This window comes from Gossypium hirsutum, chromosome A12, assembly GCF_007990345.1.
Source record: "Gossypium hirsutum isolate 1008001.06 chromosome A12, Gossypium_hirsutum_v2.1, whole genome shotgun sequence".
NCBI classification, from domain to species: domain Eukaryota; kingdom Viridiplantae; phylum Streptophyta; class Magnoliopsida; order Malvales; family Malvaceae; genus Gossypium; species Gossypium hirsutum.
Genome location: NC_053435.1, coordinates 53,400,551 through 53,409,757, shown reverse-complemented (window position 1 = coordinate 53,409,757; position 9,207 = coordinate 53,400,551). Strand labels below are relative to the sequence as shown.

At 33.4% G+C, this 9,207-nt stretch overlaps 1 non-coding gene across 1 annotated transcript; it reads left to right on the top strand.

The window, feature by feature from the left end:
• Window positions 1-285: 285 nt before the first annotated feature.
• On the top strand, window positions 286-392 carry LOC121211517 (small nucleolar RNA R71). Its single transcript, XR_005906741.1, has one exon. It is a non-coding gene; the product is annotated as a small nucleolar RNA R71 (small nucleolar RNA).
• Window positions 393-9,207: the final 8,815 nt, after the last annotated feature.

Sequence of the window (9,207 nt, the reverse complement as noted above, 5' to 3'; positions counted from 1 at the left end):
CTCTATATATATACGATGCACTGGTTGAAGACTCGATATGGTTAAGTCCATCTACAATCTGTTGGCATCTGTCGTCCTCCTAATAGCCTTGCCGTAGATGGTTTTTGGCGATATGTGTAGCATTCGGTTGGCCACTGGTAGGAATTCATTGCCATGTTCTCTATCAATTCATATGTTTCTTCATATGTCCTATTCATTAAAGCTCCTCTTGCGGCTCCATCAAGTCCTAGTCGTGCATGTGCATCCAACCCATTATAGAACATTTGCAGTCGTAGCCACTTGAGTAATCCATGATATGGGCATCTCTGAATAAAAATTTTAAAACAATCCCAGGCTTCATGAAAACTTTCTCCTTCTAATTGTTTGAACGTTGCAATCTCCCTCCCCAGTTAGACCGTCTTACTGATAGGGAAGAACATTTGTAAGAATTTTCCTACGAATTCATCCCATGTCATGATAGATCTTGGTGTCTGCGAATATAACCAAGAGAAAGCATTATCTATTAAGGAGAAGGGGAACAACCGAAGATGAATAGCGTTATCAGTGATCCTATTATATTTAAAAGTATCACAAAGTTGAAAGAACCGCTTCAGATGTTGATTTGTCCTCTGTCATTGTGCTTGTAAACTGAAAATTATTCTGGATCATTTGGATCATTGTTGGTTTGATCTCAAAATTATTAGTTGTGATGGTTGGCCTTGTTATACTTCATTGAACCATCTCCAGACTTGGTAGTGCATAGTCCCTTAAGGTTCTTTCGTTGCACACCATAGGTATATTTGCGAGTAGTTGTAGTGGTGGTGGTAAGTCTTGTGGGTTATTGTTTTTAATTTCATTGAACAACGGGTTGTCTCACGGTGGTAAATTGCCTACATCAGGTGGTGGGTTCTGCATCTATCGTTGTTGTTGTTGCTGTCGAAGATTCTTACGGATTATTCTTTCTGGATCAGTGGTTGGCTTTATAGGCATTCCCCTACTACGAGTCATACACTAAAACCAAAAGGCAAAATAAAAATGTTAGTAAAAGTAAAAATTGTATATATAATTTAAATTTTTCCTAATTACACTAATAAATGAAAAAACTAAAATCAATCTAGTGATGTTGCCTCCCTAGCAACGATGCCAACAACTTACCCGCCTCCAGACGTGCCAACGTCCAGAGTAACGATAAGGCACAAAAGATATATAATAAAGCGATGTTCGCAAGTATACGGGTCAGGCTGTAATATAGTTACAACAAAGGAGGTAAGTTCTCCGAGGATCGTACCCAAGGGGAGGCTAGCAATAAATTAATTCTAACCTAAGCACAAATAGATCTAATTAGTAATTTAAATAAATTGTAGTACGATAAAACATAAAAGAAAATACTTTTAGATTTTTATAAATAAAAAAATAGAAATAACAATAATATAAATATAAAGAACTTCGAAAAACTTAATTTATAGACTTTAATCAATTCTAGGCATGGGTGATTAGTTTGCTTTGGTGGTCATAACTAATTCCTATTTCGAGTTTTTACACAATCAACTAGTCACTATCCTAGCAGGATCTCTCGATCTTCCACTAAACTAATGAGTTGACAAGAACTACTTATCTTTTAACCTCAGAGTACAAACCAGTTTGGGGTTAAGCTGTTCACGGATAGGCCACACCAATTTTGGGTTAATTCTCACATAAATGACTTCCTAGGGTTGTCAAGCCTAGGGTTTAAGTTCTTCCTCTCCCAAACAATTGATCCCCAAAGAAAACTCTACATAAGAATCAATTAATCAAACCTCCACTTGCTAATTCCCGTAAAAGGATTAGTTTTGCATTTTGCTCCCTATGTTGCGACACCAAACTTCTCGTGTTGCAACACAGCGACCAATATTGAGTTTATACACCCTCTAATGGTCTCTTTCACACTTACTAAGTATATTAGCTCACCTTTAGGCCTCATTCGGCCCCTAAGGTCAATAAAAGACTCATAATACACTTTTTATTGCATTTAGACTAAACTTGAAAATTTAATTAAAACATAATTAAAATGCTCGTATTCAAGCTCCTTAAGTGTGAAAACTAGTTTAATCTGCTACATTGAATTATGACAGATCAATACCACTCTATGGAACCTATAGACCATCATCACGGTGTTGCCCCAAAAGGCTAGGAGATAACCATTCCACGATATCACAAAACTCCCTTGAATCCACCCATTCCTCGATTACTCCAATCATTCCTATCATCAGCTAATCCACCATTTTCTTCCCTCCATACCGCACATTTTATAAGCACAAATAGCACGCATATCATTTGAATCAATATTATTTATTCATACTATATCATGGATTACACCAACATTTCATCAATACATACCTATATTGGTTTAATAGAAAACATTCTTGCAACTCTCATACTTACACAAACCAATGCATGCATATCATTTCCATACAATCCCAGACCATACTCATAAACATCCCTAGACTTAGACTGAACTCAATGCAGATCATACATGTAGCACAGCAACAATAAAGCACCTAAAAAATGGAGTATAGAACTTCACTTTCTATTCTTCCTCCTTACCAACTTAGTTTTTCCAAACACTAGAGCCTCTTTCACCCTGGAAGCTAAGCACGACAATCATAATACAAATTAAACCAAAGACATTCATACTTTAGAAACTAGTATCCAGTAACGTACAAAAACCTTTCAAAGTTTTCCCAAAAATCCTTAACTCCCTTCTCTTTTCCTCAAATCCATTAAGGTAGAAAAGTTAAGAATCTAACCAGTTTACATTATTCTCTACTATTAGATATCAAACTCTGATTTCATCTTTCCATGTAGAGCTTTCCATTAAACTCTCTCTCTTTTCAAAGTAGACTCAAGAAGAAGATGAAGATGGTGAAACAGAAATGAGAAGAATTCCCCTGTAGGAGGACATTTCTCTCACATATATAACCCCCACACACGATCATCAAAGACACAATTCTAAACCATTAGTCGCTAATCATTATGTCCCCCACTAAGGAACTAAACAGCTCCAACTTAATTGAACCAGAAATGAGACTCAACTATTCGCCATTCAGTTACCAAATTCTTCTGATTTTACGATAGAGCCCACTGAACCAACTTTTCCTTCAATTAAGACCTCACTTACTCTTAATATCGGATCTTGTTAAAAATTGGGTGTGACATTTTATCAAACTTTTATCATTTCTCTCTCCTTGATGTTAGGAAAACTTGTCAAATCAAAGTTGTAATCACCAAATCATGTTATAATTGAATATCCAATTTATTCTACACATTTAATAATACAATGAGACTTATAACTAATGTATGTTCCTAACATTCTTTGAATACCTATTTTGTGCATTGTGGTGGAGCAACTTAAACATATATCACACATTCAAAATTTCTAAAATGGACTGTATTTGAGTCCTGACCAAAAGCCAATTTTAATTGGGAGTATTTATCAAAACTTATTAACATGGTGCGTACAAGTGTCGATTCATATAAAATATCATATCCTTACACATATATACAAAAACTTTTATTCTAAAAAAAATATGATTTAGCTATTAAATGAAGACATTTAATTATTAATTCTACTAAACCATTTTTCACTAACAATTTAACATACATGATCATTAAAAGCCTGAGGAATTAGCTCACAAACATTAGCAAGAATTGTCCCAATTGCATAATTCAAAAGTTTTGTTCTTAAACAATTCATTAAACAAGTACTCTTGCAAATAGCAGGTTATGATTTGATAATTCACAAGTGATTATATTGTACACGCATTGTAACGCCCCCTTACCCGAGATCGTCGCCGGAGTCGAGCATGAGACATTACTAAACTTATTTTAGCATTTCAACAACTTCAAACAATTCTCGTAGTAAACTGTCCATCTGCATCACAGTCGCTAAAAAAATTCATATCTCAAGTTACAAAACTCAAAATCAAATTCCGTAAATTTTTCCTAAAACTAGACTCATATATCTACTTACTAATTTGTTTCTAGAATTTTTTTCAGGCCAATTAGTACATTTTATTAGTTAAAGTCTCCCCTATTTTAGGGTTCGGTTACTCTGACCCTGTACACTATGAATGAAATTTCTTCCTGTAAAGAGATCCAATGACCATGTCGTTTGTTTTTCTTAAAAATAGACTCAATAAGGAATCCATACATATAAAGTATGAGTCCTAATTATTTTTACACAATTTATGGTGAATTTCTAAAGTCAGAACAGGGGATCCAGAAATCGCTCTGACCCTGTTTCACCAATATGTAAATATCTCATAAAATACAACTCTTTTACCTATTTTGTTTCTTCCAAATGAAAATATATTCATTAAGATTTAATTTCATATATTATTCATCATCTAATTCTATTTCTACTATTTTTTGTGATTTTTCAAACTCATGTCACTGCTGCTGTGTGATTCTATTTTATAGCCAATTTCACCATTTTATGGATTTCCATAGATTAATTAGCACATAAAGCATACGTGTTATCAAATATAACCTTGATTAGCTACTCCAATAGATAATCATTCTCAAACATTTCCATGCTATCCATGAGCCATATCATAAGATTATATACACAAAATAATTATAATGCTATACATGCCATATTCCCAAAATATACAAGTCATTATACCGAAATAGTTTGTTGATAGTGTGAGCGCGCCTCCGACCGTTCCCAATCTCCTAGCCGGCTTGACAAAACTAAAAAGAATAGAGAGGAGGGAGTAAGCACAATTGCTTAGTAAGTTCACACGTAAATAGCAAGTAACACAACCATGCAATAATACGAAATCCACATTTGCATAATATCACCAAAGCATTCATATCATATTTCTCATTCATGATCCTACCATATTATTGTTATATTGAAGTCTCAACCCGAGGGTTAAGTACATACCTGTACAAAGTATCCATTCCACAACACTTACCAACTAGTCACTTTCATCTCGAGAATTCTTCCATTTCACTAGAACTTTACCCGTTGAACACATCGGAATATAATTCGGATACATGAAATCAAACTATCATAATTTCACCCATAATGAACTCAGAACGCAACTCAAGGAGCTTGAGTTTTCACATCCATAATGAACTCGGGACACAACTCAACGAGTTTGGATGCTTGCATCCATAAGTGAACTCGGAACGCAACTCAACTAGTTCGGATGCCTCATAATTCTCACGAACTCGAAACGCAACTCAACGAGTTCGGATCTCAATTTCCTAGTGACATGTCACTTGTATTCTAATCTATTCCTAATGTTTAAATGGGATTTTCCTCGATCATACGCCTTTGCCATCTTCCACGAAATATCGAAATCGATACTTCGGTGATAGTTCATACTCATCAAGTAATTCACATAATTACATATTATTCAACAATAACCACAAAACATAACATTTCATGATAATAATAAGCATCATATCATATAAACAACATTAAATTGATTAAAACAACAATTATGTTACTTTATTTACTCTTGAACTTACCTCGGTACAAAATGTATAAAGGTTGACAATTTAGCTCAAAATCTTTTCTTTTCCCTAATCAAGGTCGATTCCACGTCTTTCTTGATCTATAATAACACATTTTACTTATTAATGTCTCACATTACTCAAATTACTCCAAAAACATCCTATGGCAAAAATTACAATTTTACCCCTAAAGTTTCACAAAATTACGATTTTTTCCTCTAGCTCGGAAATTAAACTTCTTCCTATTTTCTTATGTTTTATGGCATGCTGATCATTTTTCCCTTCTATAGCAACATCAAATTCACACTCTATCATGTATTTATGAACATTAGAAATTTTTACCGATTACGTCATGTTAGTCGTTTTTACGTAAAATCACTTAGCAAAAGTTGTTTAACACAATCTCAAGCTTCATATTCTACCATAAAACATCAAAATTCATGCATATCATTCATGGGTAAATTTTTAAATATAAACCCTAGCTCAAAATATTGGTAGAAATAGGTAAACCGAGCTACAAGAATTTCAAATATGTAAAGAACATTAAAAACGGGGCGAGGATTGACTTACTATTGAGCTTAGAAGTTGAAGAAACCCTAGCTATGGTAGCAAGTAAAATTTGGCAGCAACATGAAGAAGATGAATGGATTTTTACTTGATTTTTCCCATTTTAATTCATTAAAATCCAAATGACCAAAATGCCCTTCCTTACTTAACTTTCAAAAATTCCATCCATGTCCAATTTTTGTCGAAAAACTTAGAAATTAGTCAAATTACTATTTAAGGCCTCTTAATTAATATTCCAAAGCAATTTCATACTAGAAACTTCTAGAATGCAAGTTTTGCAACTTATTCAATTTAGTCCCAAATTTCAAATTAAGCACTTTATGCATAGAATTTCTTCACGAAACTTTCACACAATCATGCAATCATAAAATAGACCTCAAAATAATTATAAAATAATTATTTCTATCTCGAATTTGTGGTCTCAAAACTACTATTCTGATTAGGCCGTAATTCAGGATATCACACGCATCTACTAAAATTATATCAAAACATTCCACTTTCTGGATAAATGAGCCCATATTTCTTTCAAAAGTGCAAGAGATCAATTCAACTTTTGCTAGTGAGGTTTTAATAAGTCATCTTCTTTGAGAAAAATTAGCACAAGATAATTCCTTAAGATGAATAATCTTTAGTGTAATGCCTCCACGCCCGAAACCGTTGCCAGAGTCAAGCTTGAGGTGTTACTAAACTTAATTCATTAAATAAACAGCTCAAACAATTTATTTTTAAAATTTCCAGATAAGCTGGCTAACTGCGTCACAGTCGCTTAAAAATTCATATCTTGAGTTCCGAAATTTGAAATTAAAATATGTAAATTTTACTTGAAACTAGACTCAAGTATCTATCTACTAATTTTTTTATAGAATTTTTAGTCGAGCCAATTAGTACAGTTTATTAGTTAAAGTCTCCCCTTTTTCAGGGTTTGACTACTCTGACCCCTGTGTATTACGAACCACTATTCTCTTTGTACAGAACTCAAAAGACTATTCCATTTGTTTCTCTTAAAACTAGACTCAATAAGGAATCTGTACATATAAAGCATGACCTCTAATTGTTTTTTTACAATTTTTGATGAATTTCCAAAGTTAGAATAGGGGATTCAGAAATTGCTCTAACCCTATTTCACAAAAATTTAAATATCTCATAAAATATAACTCATTTACCTGTTTTGTTCCATCCATATGATAATAGACTCATCAAGCTTCAATTTCATAACTTATTAATCATTTAATTCCATTTCTACTATTTTTAATGATTTTTCAAATTCACATCACTGCTGCTGTATGACTCTGTTTTATGGCCAATTTTACCATTCCAAGGATTTTCATGGTTTAGTTAAGACATAAAGCATACATGTTATCATATATAAACTTGATTAGCCATTCCAATAGCTAATCATTTACAAACCCTTTTCTTACCAAACCATAACCATATCATATGATCATTTATACAAAGTGAGTATATTGCTATACATGCCACACTCAAAATATATAAGCCATTTTACCAATTTAGGTCTTCGGATAGTGTGAACGAGCCTTCGACCTATCCCGATTCTCAAGCCGGCTTGTCAAAACTACAATGAAGAAAAAGGAGGGAGTAAGCATAAATGCTTAGTAAGTTCACATGTAAATAATAAGTAACATGATTATGCAATCCAAAATAAACATCATTAAAACACTCATAACATAAAAATACTTACTATCTTACCACAATTTTGTCTCACCAAGTTCTCAACCAAAAATTAAACTCATACTTGTCCATTTTCACTTCTTCAACACATTCATCATCGAATCACTTTCATTTTAAGCATCCTCAATATTCTCTTAGGATTCTCCCGTTGAACACGTAGGAATATAATTTCGGATACGCGGATAGTGTGCACATAAGTGCTATACTCATAACTGAACAAGCTCAATAGCTTTTGAATCTATGTAGCCACGCTACCATGTAACCCGCCCATAAACAAACTCGGACTCAACTCAACGAGCTCAAGCGTTCGCATCTATAAGTGAACTTGGATCAACTCAACGAGCTCGGATGCCTAGTTACATCTCACGAACTCGGACTCAACTCAATGAGTTCGGAACTCAACCATCCTAGTGACATGTCACTTGTACTCTAATCTATTCCCAAGGTTCAAACGGGATTCTTTTCAATTACACATTTCGATCGCCTTCTTCGGAATATAGAAATCGATACTTGCTAATTATCAAGTTGTTCACATAATTTGCATATCACCAAATAATAATTTACAAAACATCATATTTCATGATAATAAGCATCATATCATATAAATAAAATTAAATCACTTAAAATAAAAATTATGTTACCTTATTTACACGTGAACTTACCTCGATACAAAATATTAGCAATCGAGCCTATTCCACGTAAACTTTGTTTTTCCCTCGATCGCGACTTGAATCTCATTTCTCTGGATCTATAATGCCAAATTAATTTTATTTAATACATACATTCATCAAAACAGCCCTTAGTACAAACTTTGGCAAAACTACCATTTTGCCCCTAAACTTTCACATATTTGCACATTTGCCCCAAAGCTCGTAAATTAAACCTCATCCTATTTTCTTATGTTTTATGACATGCTGATCATTTTTCCCTTCTATGGCAACATCAAATTCACACTCTAACATGTACTTATGACTATTAGGTATTTTTACCGATTAAGCCCTTTTACTCGTTTTCACTTAAAACCGAGTAGCACAAGTTGTCTAACATAATTTAAAACCTCATATTCTATCATAAAACACCAAAATACACAAATTTAACCTATGGGTATTTTTCCAAATATGAATCCTAGGTTGACTTATTGTTAGCATAAGTTAAATCAAGCTACCGGGATTCCAAAAACGTAAAGAACATTAAAAACGGGGCTTGGAATCACTTACTATGGAGCTTGGAAGCTTGAAACAAACCCTAGCTGTGGAGAACCCTTGAAATTTTGGCCTAATGAAGAAGATGGACAAAAATTGGCTTTTAATTTTGTTTTTAATTCATTTTAATAACTAAATGACCAAAATGCCCTTAATTAAAAACTATAGTGTTTTATCTTCCTTTAGGTATTTTTGTCCAAAATAGTATAATGGTCTAATTACTATCCAAGGACCTCCACTTTAAAAACCCTTTACTCACAAGTAC